Source organism: Mirounga leonina, unplaced genomic scaffold, assembly GCF_011800145.1.
Source record: "Mirounga leonina isolate KUSES-001 unplaced genomic scaffold, KU_Mleo_1.0 Mir_115, whole genome shotgun sequence".
Taxonomy (NCBI): domain Eukaryota; kingdom Metazoa; phylum Chordata; class Mammalia; order Carnivora; family Phocidae; genus Mirounga; species Mirounga leonina.
In genome coordinates this window covers 68,180,107-68,198,146 of record NW_023270268.1, presented here as the reverse complement: position 1 = coordinate 68,198,146, position 18,040 = coordinate 68,180,107, and the positions used below count along the sequence as shown (strand labels likewise).

At 37.1% G+C, this 18,040-nt stretch overlaps 1 protein-coding gene across 9 annotated transcripts in view; it reads left to right on the top strand.

Annotated features, from left to right (window-relative positions):
* The window catches only part of TBL1XR1 (TBL1X receptor 1), a 175,535-nt gene that overhangs the window by 81,393 nt on the left and 76,102 nt on the right, over window positions 1-18,040 (top strand). For 4 of the 9 annotated variants that reach the window (XM_034999157.1, XM_034999195.1, XM_034999142.1 and 1 more), the window contains exon 2: window positions 3,946-4,014. The gene's annotated coding sequence lies outside the window, so the exon portion shown is untranslated. Of the gene's footprint in view, window positions 1-1,717; window positions 2,322-3,945; window positions 4,015-18,040 lie in introns of those variants that run through there. The other 5 variants (XM_034999181.1, XM_034999173.1, XM_034999150.1 and 2 more) reach the window with 4 other exon arrangements.

The window sequence follows — 18,040 nt, the reverse complement described above, 5'->3', positions numbered from 1 at the left end:
TGTTAAGGATACCAGGTACAATTTCTTGAATTTGTTTCTGGCAACTAGGTTCTAGATTAGATTTATGTTGCTACTTTAAATTATAGGCACATTTTTGTTTGTTTGGCTTGTACCTTTCCTGAGGGAAAAAACCCATAATCCATTAACTTTTCAGGAAACTATAAATCAATAAATTTACTTCTAGAGATTGCAGGGTAGTAATTTTGAAGATCAGTCAGAATAAACTGTTGTACTGTTTTAAAGGATTTTTGCATCTTAAAAAACCAAATTTCTCCTAATTATGTGTAGTGGGTAGATTTTAGAAGATGTCTGCTGAGTTAGCAGTGTCTATTTCTATGCTAAAATCCTATTCTAAAGTTAATACTTCATCTACTTCAGGTAAAATGTTCTGAAATATAGATCGTAAAAGCAAAGCTTCGGACACAAAACCAAAGCCTGCCAACATTTATAGCATCACAAGAAGTAAAGCAAATGGATTTAGTTTATGTAGTATACGAAATAGTTGATAGTTTTACACTAATTTTATAATGTGACTGATCACATGCTCTTGAATTTTGTTTTAATGGCAAAATATCAGCCTTCATTTGCCACTTCCTGGAGGTGGTACTAAAATTACTGGTTATAGCCAGGCTCGCCTAAACATTTTTAAAATAAAAATCCACTGTTAAGCTCTCCCTTACCAATATGATTTATTTGTGCTGTAATACAGTCTCTGTTGTGTTTTATTTTCAAATATGTATGTACCTATTCCCACATTATATCATGAATAATGTAATAACTTAGTCAACTTATGGGTCTTAAGAACTGTGTATTTTCTGTTCACTGTTCTTAGGTCTTTTGTGGTACAGCAAGGTGAACAAATAAGTCCCTGGTCTCAAGAAGTCTGGTAGGGGAGGCATGATAAGAGAATGAGGCACTACACAGTTGTAATAAAGGAGGCTCATATGTGTCTCAGTGGGTAGTGGGGTAAATAATCAAGGGAGGAAGCTGATTTGGGCTGAATCTTGAAAGAGATGGGCTAGATTTGTGGCCAGAACGATAGTAGAAGGAAATTTCTGGTAGATGAATGAGTAATGTTATGGCAGCAGAAGTGTGCTGAAAACAAGAGGGACTTCCGGTGACATGCTATGGTAAGCGTAGGAGATGTGGGGCAAGTGAGATTATAAAGGCAGGTGTAATGGATACATATTTTGGTTTTTTTGGATGACTTGAATTACTTTAGTACAAATAGTTTTAATATACATTTTGTCAGATTATCTTAAATACACCTTTGATTTTTGTAATTCTTTTGTAGAATATATAATTCTATCTTAAAATTCAGATAATCTATTTCGTAAACTGAAGAATTACGTGATATGCTTTATAAATGCACTCCACAATGACCAGGGCATGGCTAAATGAGTTGACTAGGAAAACAGCTAATGTAGAAACCAAAATATTTTCAAAATCCCTCTGTTTTGGGGCGCCTGGGTGGCTCAGTCGATTAAGTGTCTGACTCTTGGTTTCGAAGCTCAGGTCGTGACCTCAGGGTGGTGAGATGGAGTCCCACGGCGGGCTCCATGCTCAGCGGGGAGTCTGCTGGAGATTCTCTCCCTCTGTCCCTCCCCCTACTCAATCTCTCTTTCTCTGGAATAAATAAATTTTTTTTAAAAAGGTAATTCCTCAATTTTTCAGATTGTATCGTAATGTGCAAATGGGCATACCTGTTGACATATTGTTTTCCACTGATTTATTTTCCCTTCAAATCCTAGAATGAGAGATTTATTTAACTACTTAAATGTTTATTAAGTTACTATTATGACCCTTTCCCTTAAGGAGGTATACTCTAGAAGGAAAAGCTAAATGAATCAATGAAGAAAATAAAAGTAGAGAAAGGATAATCGGAGAAAACTGAGATTAAAGACCTGTATGAGTGTGATGAAAGTAAGACTCACTAATCACAGAAAAGTAAGAGAAGAGAATCAAGCAGAGGAGGAACAGAAAGACTAGCAACTCGAATGATCTAATTTAGAATTTTCCAAAGGTAGATTTGTGTGAGTTTGTGTGGTATGTGTGTATACACTCTAGTAGTGAAAACAAGTATCCATTTGGGTACAGGGCTCTATTAGTCTATTTATGTTCCTTTTTAAATTTTAAAAACTAATTATTAATATTTAACATAGGGGTTCAAATTTGTACCCTTATTCAGTCCGATGTCAGAAAGTCCTATCTAAGGTGGCGCATAAAGGGATTTGGAAGAGTGGAAGCCCCACGGAGCAGCAGTGGCCTTCCCAGTCCTTCACTCCATTTCTGGGACTCGCCATGTGTCTGAGCTTACTTTTGTAAGTTTACTTGTGTTTGATCATAGATTTATGGCTTATATTATCTAGTTTCAATCAGACCCCACAGAACAGACTAATAATTTAAAGATTTCTGCAAAAGAAAAAATGTGAATGTAAGAAACGTGACTAGGATTAGGAAACAAGATAATGGTAGAGTTGATACTTAAACCACTGGAATGAGCTTTTCACCTGCCACAATCTAATAGTTTTAGAAGATGGTTAAAATTATAAGAGATTATCTAGAAGGATATTTGACATATAGGCACACATCTTTTTTTTTTTTTTTTACTTTTGTTTTCTGTGTTTTAAAATGTATGTGATTCAGTAGCACATGTTAATTATTTATAAATAAGTAGAATGAATGTATGCCAGAACTTTTCTCTGATAAGGGTACTCTGCCAGTTTTTGGGTAATAAGTAGCCCTATATAGCTTATAACTCAAAAATTCACGAAATCTTAATGATAGAACAATTGGTGTTTGTAACAGATAACCCAGAGGTAAACAGAGCCTAGTGGAGATTTGTTTGGACTCAATCATGATGTCTGTAGAACATTTCTTTGGTAGGTGTTAGAAAGGGTCTTCCAGCTACTTCACAAGTGTCTCGTGCCAGAACACCTTGGTGGTCACCCCAGTGTCTTGAAGTACCAGTGACTGGTGGGATATTGTGTGTTGACGGAGCTATCTATAATTTCAGTGTGTGTGCCATGTTTAATAAATATTATTTTAATTCCTAGGTATTATAACTTGCCTACCTGGAAGTGCTATAGTGGCACTGAAGTTTAGTATGGCCACGGAGTGTGCAGTGAGCACAAATGAGAGTTCTAGTGAATTAAAGATAAAATCAGAGAGGAGCAAACTTCAAGGGATTAAATTCTTTCTCCAGTTACTCAGTGTATTTGCTTAGTTATCTTTTTGGTGTTTACTGACTTAATTCACCAGTGAGGTATAGGAGGTAAAGCTCCTGCTTTCTTTCTGTGGCATCCGCTTGCCCTCTCGTGTGAAATTGTGCTCGAGCCCAGCACCTGGGGGAATCTGCCGTGGTCAGCATTCCACCTGAGAGCCGCTGCCGTGACGCGGTGTGCGAAAAACACCTCGTATATTGACACACAAGGCTCACAGAAAATAACGTGCTGTGGCTTAGCAATTCAGATGACTGGGTAAAGTCTGTAAAACGTAAACTCTGAAGAGATGGAACCTTGAAATCAATCATGCATTTGTCTTTATTAAACAATATGTAGAAGGTCAGTTGATACCAGTCTTTATGGCTCATGAGCCTAGATTATGAACACACTATCCTGGGCTCTGTTGCAGTAGTATTTGCACAAGTTAAGTTGAATGGGGGTGAGTGTACACTTTGTGCAAATTCATCTCTTCCAGTCTGATTTTATTCATTGCGTCAGCCTTTTAGAGGAATGTTGTAAAGATTCAGTGCCTGCCACATACTACTCAAAAGTTGCTGCTGTTGTTCATGATGACAGTGGTTGAGGGACAGAAGGATAATCACTGGTGATGGGGACCTTACAGACGTACATAGAATTTGAGACATGAAAATTGGGTATGGGAAATTTCTTAAGCTGAACTTGTTTTAGGGCACACTGAATATTTTACTTTCCTTTTTCTCAGCATCAGCAACTTGTGATTGGCGGTACCGGATATTCAATTGCACATCCCCACATCAATGCACTGCCAATGGTAAGAATCCCTCCCACTCCCAATGCTAGTGTTTTAATTGGTCTTTTGATTATTCTCTTATTTGTAAGCATCTATCAAGAATCTTTAAAGTTTCTCACAGTTTGACAAACTACATCTATGCCCTGGAGTAAAGAAATGTTTTAAAAAATATGTGTAATGTAAGGCACTTAAAGTAATTTTTGATTATTTAATTAAAAAAGAAAAGGGTGAACCCATAGTTTGCAGATTTCCATTATCCATAGATTTTATAACCTCTTGGCTATGGTTGCCAGGATGAAAAGTATTATATAGCAATAATCTTGTATTTTAACAAGTGGGCTCTATTTTGTGAGTACAATTTTCTTGTTAAACTAAAGTTTAGGCTCAATAACAGCTCTTGTGTTTTTGTCAATCATCTTACTTAAAATAGTATTTTTGCATATTGTATTTATCTTAATATTTATAGATAATGGGCAATTAAATGGCTAAAATTTTACCTGTTTTTAGAGAGTGAATGATTTTCAGGAGAACCATTCTTACTATTTAAAAAGATCATTTTAGAAACCTTTCTCTGTGGAATAACAATCTGTGAACTATGTTATACAGCACAAAAGCCACTCTGTAGGAGTTGAGATTCGCTTTCATTTCTGCGTGTGTCTTGGATGACTTTTGGCAAAAACTCTTGTAAAATTAGATGATAAAATCGGACAGATTTCTAAAGTTTATTCTCACTGTAGGCTAAGTGATCTCATTACTGTTAACTAAAATCAGAATGATTCTCCCATACAAAAAATAATTCCTTACCTAAATGGTATTGGTATGTATTTTAGGGTTCAATAAATGTAGAAGAATGAATTTTTACTTTTTGGGTTTTTTAGAATTAATTACTTAACGATAATCTATTTCAAAATATTTTCTATAGTACATTATTAAAATTTTTAATTAATCAAATTTTTATTTTATTTATTTATTTTTAAAGATATTTATTTATTTATTTGACAGAAGCAGGCTCTCGCTGAGCAGGGAGCCCGATGAGGGGCTTGATCCCAGGACCGTGGGATCATGACCTGAGCTGAAGGCAGCCGCTTAACCGACTGAGCCACCCAGGCGCCCCTCAAATTTTTATTTTAAACATTAAATCAAGGAGCTATAGAAACTGATAAAGGCTCATAGAATTTGGTGGGAAATAGTAGATGCATCAGTCTGAAATAAAAGCTACTAAAAATTAACTAGAAGCAGGATAGGTGGGTGAGATGAGTCACCTGTGAACATATTCCTAGGAAATGATTCATTTTAAAGATGGACTTGTCAGTATGTTGTTTAAGAGGAAGATCTCCTCTCCCTGTTCCTTCTCTCAGCAGTTAATGGGGAATGTTGAAGAAAATAAGAATTTTTTGTACGGCCTTAACCTAGCATGAAGGATCCATGGTTCTTCATTAATTTATGAGACCCTTGCTGGGTTCTTTAAGGTGCTTGGGTGACTCATTAACCACTGTTAAATCTGCTGTTTTCTTTGGAACATTACAGTTTCTCATGCAAGAAACAGCTCTGTGGTAAATCAACTCCATCATTTGGATTACCTGCCCTTGGGCTTTATGTTTGAAGTTCACATTTGAAACCCGTTGGTTTTCTTGATTGTTGGAGCCTTAATCTATGGCATGTCCCCCTTGAGAATCCGTTGTGAAGGCCTCTTGGGTATCTGAGGTGCAGGTGTTGTGCAAGTGGTTCTCTCTTCTAAGTGCTTCAGGTGAATTTTTCAGCGTGCCCCTCACAGAGACTATACATTGTGTTGTTTTTGGAACAGCTCTTAGACTGTATTTCAAATCAGATTATTTTCAACTCATTTGTCAGTTTCGTTGAGAAGTCCTGAAATCATTTTTAAGTCATGATCGCAGAAATTTATGTTCAATTATGTTCTAAATAAGTGTTAGTGTTAGAGATGAAGAAGGCCAAGATCCCAGCAAACTTGCTTGTGGTCTAGCTGAGGACACCACAGCCATTTGTACACATTTGCATGATGTGCTAATGCATTTATAGGTATTGGTTCACAGTGATAGTTTTCTCATGAACCTGAGAAATGCCCAAGTTTTTAGTGAAACCTGTGCTATGTAGTATCCTATATTTTTTCCCCCTGAAAATGCTATAAAGGAATGCTTTGTGGGAATGTACAACTTAACTCTACCACCCCCACCCTCAACTTTGTGATATAAGGATGAAGGATTCATATTATTCTTTTTAGCTTACTCTTCACTTACCTAGGTACAAGTTATTTTAACTCTAATTGCACCTTACATCATTACGATTTACAGCTACTTTCCTAAATAAATGTTGCATACTCTTTTCTGTAAATATCTCATTGTATTAATAGAATCCATTGGCCAGCAAGCGTGTATTATTTTAACTTTTTATTGTGCACGTTTTCAAACGTACACTGAAGACAGAATAGCATAATGAACTCTCACCCAGCTGCAGTAGTCACCAATTTTGTCATCTTTAACCACGTTGTTCTATGTCTCCTTCCACCCCCTCCCCCCAGTCATTTTGGAGCCAATACATGTATCACATGATTTCATTCATAAATACTTTATTATTTTTTTTTGAAGATTTTATTTATTTTTTTGACAGAGACACAGCGAGAGAGGGAACACAAGCAGGGGGAGTGGGAGAGGGAGAAGCAGGCTTCCCGCAGAGCAGGGAGCCCGATGCGGGGCTCGATCCCAGGACCCTGGGATCATGACCTGAGTGGGAGGCAGGCACTTAACGACTGAGCCACCCAGGCGCCCCTCATTGATAAATATTTTAGTATGTATCTATGTAAGATACAGACTACTTAAAAATATATACAATATCATTGTCACACTTTAAACATTGACAATAATTTTTTATTGAAAAGGGATTTAAATATACTTTTGAAAAATTGTAAAAAACATAAAATTTGTCATCTTAAATATTTTTAAGTGCACAGTTCGTACACTTAAGTGTAGTGTTAACTGTATTCACATTGTTGTACAAGAGTTCTCTAGAACTTTTTCATCTTACTGATACCCATTGAACAAAAACCTCCGTTTCCCCCTCTTAGCAGCAGCGGGCAACAGTTATTTTAATTTTGGTTTTAGGTTTTTGATGTTAGCTACTCTATACAGTATAAGTGGAATCATACAGTATTTGTCTTTTGTGACTGGCTTACCTAGCATAATGTCCTCTAGGTTCATCAGTTTTGTGGCATATAGCATGTGACAGGATATCCTTCTTTTTAAAGGTTGACTGTTCTGTTATATGCATATACCATATTTTCTTTATTCATTCATCATTGAACATTTAGGTTGCTTCAATCTTTGGCTGTTGTGAATAATGCTGCATTGAACATGTGTGTGCAAATCTCTCTTCAAGATTCTGCCTTTACTTCTTTTGGGTATATACCCAGAAATGAGACTCCTGGATCATATGGGAACCTCCATATGGTTTTCCAGAGTGGCCGAACCATTTTCCATTCCCACCAAAAGTACACAGGGGTTCTGATTTTTCTCTACATTCTTTCCAGCACTTTTTATTTTCTGTGGTGTTCTCTTTCTCCCCTCCCTCCCTCCTTTCTTCCTTCCTTCCTTCCTTTTTTCTTTCTTTCTTGGTAATGAACATTCTGATGGATATGAGATCATGACAGTAATTTCTTAATATCACTAAATAGCCGTTTAGTTTAGTTTTCCTCATTTGCTCATAAACGGTGTTTCTACAAAATCCATACATATTATATTTGGTTGGTATGTACATCTTACTCTTCTACCTCTTTACTTGCTGCATTTTTTCCCTTTTAATTTATTTGCCATGTGAGGTTTCCTCATTCTGTGTATTGTTAATTGCATCCCTATAGTAAAAAGCCTCTCTTTCCCTTGTGCTTTTTTGCAAATCAGTAGTTATATCTAAGAGCTTAATCTAATTCAGGTTTTTCTTTCTTTATTTTGTGGTGTCAGGGTGACAGAATATTTCATAAGGAGGTCCTTAAGACGTACATATTTGTCTGTGATATTAGGTGACTTTTGACCACTGCTTAGATCTCTTATTTCAGTGAGAACATGCAAGATGTTGATATCCTAATTATATCAAGGGTTTTAAGTGTCATTGAGCTCGTGGATTTAAATATTTTATATGTTTATTGCATTGCAGTTTTTATTCTTATTATGATGCTCAAATGGTCTTGGCCAAGGAGCCTTTTTAAGTTGGCTTTTACATAAACTTTTTTCTTTTATATTTTATAATATTACGTATTATTAGATATAAATGTAATAGAAAATAGCATAAATGTATTAAAATATAAAATATAGACTATATAAGTGAAATGTGTAAGATAAATTTATAAAATCATATAGAACTATTATATATAATATTGATTTTTATCTTAATATATATTTCTCTATTTAAACCAGTACCACTAACATGATTCCTAAAAATTGCTTTTTTGTCCTATGTCCCACTGAGGCTTACAGTCAAAGTATTGTTTTTACAGTACTCAAAGTAAATCCACTTGTATGATTTTTCTGCCATCTTGTTATCTAGTCACGTCTGTTTATTTCATTTTATTTTTAGTATTTAGAATTTAAGTATTTTGATTTAGTTTTGTTCTGTAATTATATATAAAATGTTTGTTACTTCAAAATAAGATACATTTTTATTTTCTTACTCCCCTTCCAGATAACTGGTTTTTATCTATAGTGCTAGTTTAAAAAAATACAAGCAAACCCATGTACATACTTATATTGGAGATCATCTTATAATGCTGTATAGTCAGTCCTCATTCCTTTTCATGGCTATGTGATAGTCCATTATATGGATGTACCATTCTGTTTCAAGAATGGGAGTTTTAGGTGTGATCATAAATATCCATTATTTTTTTAGGCAATTTGCCAAATTCCCTTAAACATTATGGCATTTTATATTCCTTCCAGCAATGTATGCGGTTGCCTGCTTACTCACTTGCAAACAGTGTATAGTCAGAACTTTTAGGGTGGGGGTGTGTGTGTGTATTTTTAATCTGATAGATGAGAAATGGTATCTCACTATAGTTCTAATTTGCATCATTTTGTATGTTTAGAACTGTTTATGTATCTTTTTCTTTGAACTGTTCAAAAGATACTTCTTTTCAAGAAAATCTGTCAACTCTTTTGACAAATCCTTCATACCTCCTATTTTCTCTTCTGATTCTGTAGTCATCCCACAACTTCTTAAAATTAATTTAGCTTTTTTTTTTTTTTTTAAAGATTTATTTGAGAGAGTGAGAATGAGAGAGAGAGAGAGAGTACATGACGGGGGGAGAGTTAGAGGGAGAAGCAGGCTCCCCGCTGAGCAGGGAGCCTGATGCGGGACTCAGTCCAGGGACTCCAGGATCATGACCTGAGCCAAAGGCAGTCGCTTAACCAACTGAGCCACCCAGGCGCCCCTAATTTAGCTTAACAGTGAGGTTTTCCTACTAAGAAAAGAACCATGCTGACCGGTTGTCTTAGATTTGATTTCAATGGAATCAGACCCTTGATAGAACTATTTTACTTGAAAAGTGAACCCAGAAAGTTGCTGTGGGTGTGGGGAGTGGTGGGGAAGTAAGAAGAGATAAAGAGGCCAGGACAGATGCCTTAAAGAGTAGGTAATGTTGTGGGCATTTGGGGCTCACACCCTGTGGGTACCTCTGGGAGACAGGATAGAACATGCCTCTGAGTTGCACTCCAGGGGCAGTGAAGCTGGAGTAATTTGTCTACCAACTCCCATTCCATATTGTGGAGTTATGCTCTGGGGTGGGGAGGACATGAACCCCGCAGCAACTCCTCCCTGACCTAACCTGTGGCCAGAGATGACCGTCAGGTGTTTGTGGAAAGAAGCTGCTTACTTCCTCAGCAAAGTTGAGTAGTGAGGAGTTGTGGACTGGGTACCACTAGCATCTGTTGCATCAGTGAATATTCCAGGCTGCAGTTAGATTTCTCAGTGTAAATCAGGAAATCATTCTTCTCATTCTTATATTGTTCTAGTGTATTTTGTTAACATCTCTTCTCCTAGAACTTGATTATCCTAAGAGAACTGATAAAAGTTATGGCTTGCTAGATTGAAGATAAGGCCCCAAAGAGTTGTGACCATCCCAAGAAGTTGCTCCCAAGAGGCAGTGATCTGTTCCCTTTTACTATCTACTTTTTTTTACTTAAAAGATTTTATTTATTTACTTCTGTGTGAGAAAGAGAGAGCACACAGTTGGGGGGGAACGGCAGACAGAGGGAGAAGCAGACTCCCCACTGAGCAAGGAGCCTGATGTGAGACTCGATTCCAGGACCCCAGGATCATGACCTGAGCCAAAGGCAGATGCTTAACCGACTGAGCCACCCAGGCGCCCCCTCCCTTTACTATCTACTTTTTAGTCATATCATCTGTAAATTAATTTGTTCTTTTCATTGTAGAAAAGTTCATTGTCCTTATTTATCATCTTTCACTGTCCTGTGATTTTGAAGTGGCATTATTAAATGTGAAAAAAGAATAGCATTACCATATATATGGCATTGTGTGAAGTATTTTCTCTTGGTTGCGAATTTATGCCTCTGGGGAACTAATTTTCAAGTCAGTAGTAAAATGGTTGCACTGAAAAACTCTTAGTCTTTAGGGTTTCCCCCCCTCCCCTTAATGGATGAAGCTGAAAACACGTACAGGCTCAATTTCTTTCAAAAGGGCTTATACCTTTGTATATGTCTGAGCAGTTGTCTCTTTGAAAATGTATGGTTTATCAATAAAACAAAAAAAGATAATTCAGAAAAGCAGAGCACATACAAGTTGGAGTTGATCCCCTGTATCTTTACCATTGGATGATTGCTATGTGAGGCTTCTATAACTAAAATGGGACCTGAAAGATTGTGATTATCTATCATCTGAAAGTCAAAGAAAGCTTGGATTCTTACATGGATTTAAGCCTTATATTAAATGTTGTAGAACTTGTTATAGTGAGTTGCTCTTGTTACTTAAAATTTTATCTTCATGCTTCATGTAATTTTGGTGTTGCTTCCATAAGCTCTTAATATAGGCACCATGCAACCAGAAACAAAACCTGGCTCTAGCTCTCTTCTTATCTCACGGAACCCAGAATAGAGAGAGAGCAAGAATTTAAAACCCACATAAAGGTAGAAGGATGGGTGGTTGATGGAATAATGTTAAAACAAAAAGTATCCTATCCCTGATTTTTTTATGGCCTTATTTTTAAGTATTTCCAACTTTTCAGACTGCCCAGACTTGTTAAATTCAGTCTTACTAGATTCTAACACATTCAGGGTTGGGCCACATGCTTTCATATTAGCAATATAGCCATAAAATTTGAAACTACAGGCTATTGCAAGTTTCTTGGGTGTAATGAAACCATTAGGAGTCTCTGTTTTTTTCCATGCCTCCTTCCTTTCATTAATCCATGCATCTTTCTAATGCATAGTAATGCATTTTTTTTGTTACTTCTAATTTTTTGCTCCCAAAAGAAATTAACTTAGTAAAGTTTGGTATATAAAAGACAGGAATTTTTGGTTTTAATAGGCACTGTTTGTTCTCTTCTCCATGTTCTGCCCTTTTTAAGCCAGTTGCTTTCAGTCATACCTTCTGATTGTTTTCCCATGATTCATTGGAACAGAGATCTTCACAATGACTATTTTCTCTCCTTCCCTGTGATTACTGTTTTCCTCCTATAAGGAGGATCTTTTAAAAAAAGAAAAAGACGCTATAGTTCTTATTTCACTGTATTGTATAAAGGACAGTCTGATTTGATGTTTATTTCCAGTCAGACGTTTAATGGGATCATTTTGAGTTCATTATAATCTTTTTTTTCTTAAGAGAGTGAGAGTGGGGGAGGGGCAGAGGGAGACTCCAGGAAAGCCAGACATCTTAAGCAGCCTCCACGCCCAGTGCGGAACCAATGCGGAACCAATGCGGGGCATGAACTAATGACCCTGAGATCATGACATGAACCAAAATCAGGAGTCGGAAGCATACCCGACTGAGCCACCCAGGCGCCCCTATAATCTGATACTTTTAAAAAATGACTTAGGAACATAAGGGTTTGTGAATTTAGAACAGATTACATAGAAATAATTTAAATGTGTAGGAGACAAAGACATTTTGATTAAAAGTTTTTTGAAAAATGATAAAAGTACATAAAAATCAGACCAGAAATGGAAGGTGTAGTGAATGTTCTGTGATAGAGAGTAAATATCTTATTTAAATGTCTTTGTAATCTTTGGGGTTGTTAGTATCTCTGTTTTATAGATGAGGAATCCATTATTCCTGTTTATAATCACGTAGATAATAAATTGTAGAGTCTGCTCTGAACCAGGTCTTGTTTCCACAGTTGAGAACGTCTGCACCTCTGAGAAGATTGGAACTGTGGCAAGATGAAACTGGGGTGGAACCCTAGGTTCTCAAAAGGACCACTTTTCCTTTATTTTGCATGAGAAACAATTAAGGAATAAAATTGTTACACTGTCCTTCAAAACAAAAGACATATCTCTTTTAAAAATACGTAGAGGTTTCAGTATTTGTAAATTTACTTAAGGTTTTTTGTTATTTTCATTCAAAGGAAGGATTTGATACTTTGGCTGAAATTCAGAAACTAAGTCACAATAAAACATTTGATTTGAATATTGTATACTTTTGAAGTATATTTTGTGTTTCCTTCACTAATCTTTAAAAACCATTTAATTGAGAAATGTATTTTGTTTGATAATGCCTTTTTTTTTTTTTTTTTTAAGATTTTATTTATTTATTCATGAGAGAGAGAGAGAGAGAGAGAGAAGCAGGCTCCCAAGGAGCAGGGAGCCCGATGTGGGACTCCATCCCAGGACCCTGGGATCATGACCTGAGCCGAAGGCAGACGCTCAACCATCTGAGCCACCCAGGCGCCCGATAATGCCTTTTAATATATTCCCTACATGGTATTTCTTCCCCACAGCTGTGGATAGGATGAAGTAAACAGTAGCTTTCATAAAAAGAAATACTTTAAATTCAGGTATTTTGAAATGATATGTAAGTCATTTATCTACCTTTTCTTTTTTTTCTTAGAGTGGGCTCTACTTATAGTAGAGCTGGAAATTTATTTCAAAATCAAACTTTCCCTGATCTACCTGCCATGTAGGGCTGACCTTTTTATCACCACCAATCTATAGTTGTGTGTGTGTGGGTGTGCGTGCGTGCGTGTGCACGCACGTGCACTCTATGACTCATCCAGACATCTTGGCCCTGTTTGCCCTTGTGTCCCCCTTCCCCTGCCCTTCCACCTCCGCATCTAGACCCGCAGTATATACTGTAGCCACTGGTGATGTGTGATACTGAGCACTTGAAATATGACTAGTCATAGTTGAGGTATGCTGTAAATGTAAAATGCATACTAGATTTTGAAGACAATGTATACTTTTGATTTTGAAATATTGGTTACAAGAAATGATCACATTTGGGTTAAATGTGTACATATCATATGTATTTTATTGGGTCAAGTAAAATAATATTATTAGAATAATTGCCCCCTGTTTCTCTTTAAATTTTTCATGTGACTACTAGAAATTCAGAATTACGCAATGTTTGCATTGTGGCTTATGTTGTATATCTGTTGACAGTGTTGCCCTAGACCTTGCTAGTCATAGCTGCCTGACCTGTAGGTTCTCCTTATCTGCCAGAAACAAGTCATCAGAGCAGTGAAGAATTTGGCTAATGCTAAGACCTGGGGAAATAGGAGTGACCATCAGAGCATTCCTAAAATTAGATCATGGTGTTGCCAGGTGAACGGGGGGGTGAACTGGGGGAGAGACCCAGCCTGTGTTGCTAAGGTGTCACCAAACGTTCTTGTCACAAGAAAGAATTCAGGGACAGACACGCAACACAGGGACGAATGACACAAACAAGAAAAGTTGATTAAAGTGAAAGTACACACTTTGGAGGTGTGAGAGTTGGGATGGGAGGAAACTGGAGCAAATGGGCTGCACGCCCTGGGGAGGGGTGGAGGCTGGGGTGGGGTTGGGTTTCTATCTTTTATTGAGGATTGTTAACTAGGGGGTGAACTATTCATTACGTGGGGCAGGGATGCAGGGTTTCCTGAATTTTCTTCCTGATTGGGTCAGTGGTTTCCCCGTGGTGGCATCCGCCATCTTGGGCCGGTCTGGTTTGATCAGGCTTCATGTGGAGTGCGGCCAGGGCAGGCCTCTAACGTTCCCCACAGCTGGCTGGACTTCCTCACTGCTGGCCTCCAGGTGTCCTGTTAGAACATAATTACCTGCCTTCTTTAACAACAGGACTCATCATAAAGCTAAGTTGTCCTCACGCAGTAGGTCCTAATTTTACAAATAAGGAATTACAGCTGAGAGAAGTGATGCCATCTCACATACTTTGTCATAGTTATAGAACCAAGACTTGAACCAGATGGCCTCATGTAGTCCAGCATTCTTTAAAATTCTGTATCATACAAATTATAGAGAATCAGAATATTTTTCAGAGATGAATCATGCGAGCTTGCACAGGAGCTCAGGAGGAGATAGAATAATAAGGCTTAAAGCATTTTAGTCTAGGTTTTGTGTTTTGTTTACTGTTCAGTGCTAAAGATGAAAAATGTCAGGAAATTTTTCTTTTATTATAATTAGGTATTTTTCTTATCTGTGTTATTTTCTTTCTTGGGAAATCAGTTATTAGTGTCTGCTTTGTACTTGTTACCTTGTCAAATCATTTTTTTCCCTAGATTTTTCCCAGTTGTAGTTTCCATTTGGTTCTTTTTATACTTTGTACTTCTGAGAGCTTATGTCTTTCCTGTCAAGTATACACCTTTACCTTGTGGAGGATGGATTAAAATAGCTACCTTAACGTTTTTGTTTGATAATTTTCACATCTGGATAATCTTAAGATTGGTATCTTAAGATTGGTAACTCTTAAGATTGGATAATCTTCGAGAATTGGTCAGATTTTCCTGATTCTGTGTATGTTTAATAATTTTGGATTGTATCTTACGAATGTTGTGGGCTTTGTTTTGTAATTCAAACAGGTGATCTTCGTGCTTAGTTCTCCTTGTCTGTCGCACGGGCAGTGTTAGCGCCCAGTGCCAGTTTGGTGTTCACAGCCTTTGCTGTGCTGCTTTGGGCCTCCTCCTTGCATGCACCCGTCAGGATTAGTGTGGGACCCGAAGACTGGCTTATGTCAAAGGGTCTCAAAACCTTGGCTTCTTTGGGTGTGTTCTGCATACATGTCTTGGGATGCCTTTGGGACTGGACAGAATTACAGCATTCCCTCCTTCAGCTGTCATCATCTCCCACTCCCAAAGGCCTTTTCTTGGTTTAGCTTGACTCTTTGGATCGAAAGGGACTACATCAGTCAAGCTCTTGAGGAGGGGGGGGAAAACCCCACAAAGAGATTTGTCGATAATAGTTTTTTTTCAAGTGGAAAAATAGGGAGTTATAATTTTAAAAATGAAACAGTGGCTCCTCCTAGTCAAATCATCCCACAGATTGTGAGCACAGCCACTGGACAATCTGTGGAAAAACATGGGGGACACTGTAGAGCAAACAGAAACAAGTAGGAACTGGACTTGAAGTGGTTTCTTAAAAGGGAATGGCCCTTGGGTGAGTTTCTCCTCTTGCTGGTGTTTGCTTCAGGCAGGCTCCTCTTGGCTTGTTTGCAGTCTTACTGGCTTGAGGAATCAGATCAAATTGAGAAATACCACAGCCGCTGTAGAGTGAATGAGAGTCCAGCAGGAGGAAGAGGGAAGAAAGAACCACAGTGGTGGAATACCAGATTCTGTGTAGAAACTCTGCCAAATGCGTGGCTGACCCCTACACTGGAAACAGTTCAGATGTCTGTCAATAAGAAAATAGATAAACTGCTGTGTACATACACAATACTGCTGAGCAGTGGAGAGGAACAAAGTCTTGATACCTGCAGCAACTTGGAGTAAGTTCTGAAACAGAATGCTGAGTGAACATAGCCTTACATAAAACTGGGGCAGAATGGGGCACCTGGGTGGCTCAGTTGGTTAAGCGACTGCCTTTGGCTCAGGTCATGATCCTGGAGTCTCGGGATCGAGTCCCGCATCGGGCTCCCTGCTCGGCGGGGAGTCTGCTTCTCCCTCTGACCCTCCTCCCTCTCATTCTCACTCTCTCAAATAAATAAATGAATAAATAAAATCTTTAAAAAAAAATGGGGCAGAATGATGATTCCGTTTCTATGATGTACTAAAAACAGGCAAACTTAGGGCGCCTGGATGACTCAGTCAAGCGTCTGCCTTCAGCTCAGGTCATGGTCTCAGGGTCCTGGGATCGAGCCCTGCATCGGGCTCCTTGCTCGGCGGGAAGCCTGCTTCTCCCTCTCCCACCCCTGCTGCTTGTGTTCCTTCTCTTGCTGTGTCTCTCTCTGTCAAATAAATAAAATCTTTAAAAAAAAAAAAAAAAGGCAAATTTACCTGTTGTGTGTCAGGGTGGGGCAGGCAAAACTAATGGTTAAAAAACAAGTGGTTGGCAGGGCTTAGAAAAATGGGTGCATGGGTGTTGGGGACAGGGATTAAGTGGGAATGGGCATATGAGAACTTTTAGGGTGATGGTAATACCCTGTGTCCTGTTAGGTATTTGGGTTACTTGAGTATATCGAGTGGTAAGCCTAATATCTATCCATTGTATTTTATGTAAATTTTTTCTTTGAAACACTGTATTAAGTACATCACTGTAATTAGTAACAGAAGCTGAAGTGTATATGGGGAAAGTATATGGATCTGCAGCTCATTTTGAAATACTTCAAAAGTTAAGATCAGTTGGGAGAATGGTAAGACAAATAGAAGGAAATGTTAATTCTAAATCCTAGTGGTGGCCATGGGAATACTTTCTGTACAGTTTTTAAAATGTTTTCTGTATGTATGAAAATTTTCACAATAAAATGTTACAAAAATACTAGTAGGTAGTATTTTTCTAAATCAGTTTCCTGTTTGTTAATAGGTTGTTACTAGTAGATACAATCAAAATTGATACTTTTTTAAATTTGAAAATAAAAGATTTATGAGTGGCATTTTTTGTGCCTGTACACTGAGCTCTGAACTTTATAGGATGCAGAACGATACAGAAATAAAAATGAACAATAAAAGTGAGAAGACAAAACATACCCACACAAATAACTTGATTACGTCACAGTGATATAGCAAAGGCTCATTATGATCATTTATAATACATAAAGTCTGAGGGGATGCAAACGTAATTAGAGTATGCTTGGAGTCAAGTATGATTAATGTGAGATGGAATCCCTTGGGTTGCTTATTTTGAACAAGTTTTTGAAAATACCATTAGAGGCAATTATTAGATTCTCTTTCCATTTTTTAAATATGGCCAGTTGTCATTTATGAATTTTGACTTAGGACACATTTTTTTTAAGTATGTTGTATTCATTTATCGAAAGAGGAAAGCTGAATAATTTTTATACTAGAATTGTTAGCCAGATTAAATTAGAATTTGTTTCTAAAAATCTGTATTTTATGGTAATAGTATGTTAATGACTTGTTGAGTTAAAAGGCAAATGATCATTGTTCCAGAATTTTGTGGTTCTTTTATAACATTTTTGAGAGACAAGTGTAATGCCGTTAAAATATAATACCCCATATTAAGTATAACATTTACAAAATACTAATTCATTTCCTATCCTTATTTACCCTTAGGAAATCTGTTCTGATAGGCTAGAGTTTTAAAATGTATATATCGGAATAAACTGTAAGTAGGTGAGGATGAGAGAAAAGTAAAACATTAATATTAAAATAATTACAAATTATTAATTAAAAATTGTAATAATGAGATGTGAGATTTTTAGCCATTAATTTGATCAACTCAGTTTCTTTTTTATTGGCAGTTATTTTTTTCCCCAGTCCTGAAACAGGAATTTCCAACAAAACTAAGCAGTTATTAAATATATTTTAGAAAATAAAAAGTTATATGAAATTGTATGATGTTATAAGGGCTTCATATTTTCTTAGTAACCAAAATAGTCTGAGTTGTACTTATTTTTGGTCTTTTGTCTTTTTTATCTCCAGTTGTATTGC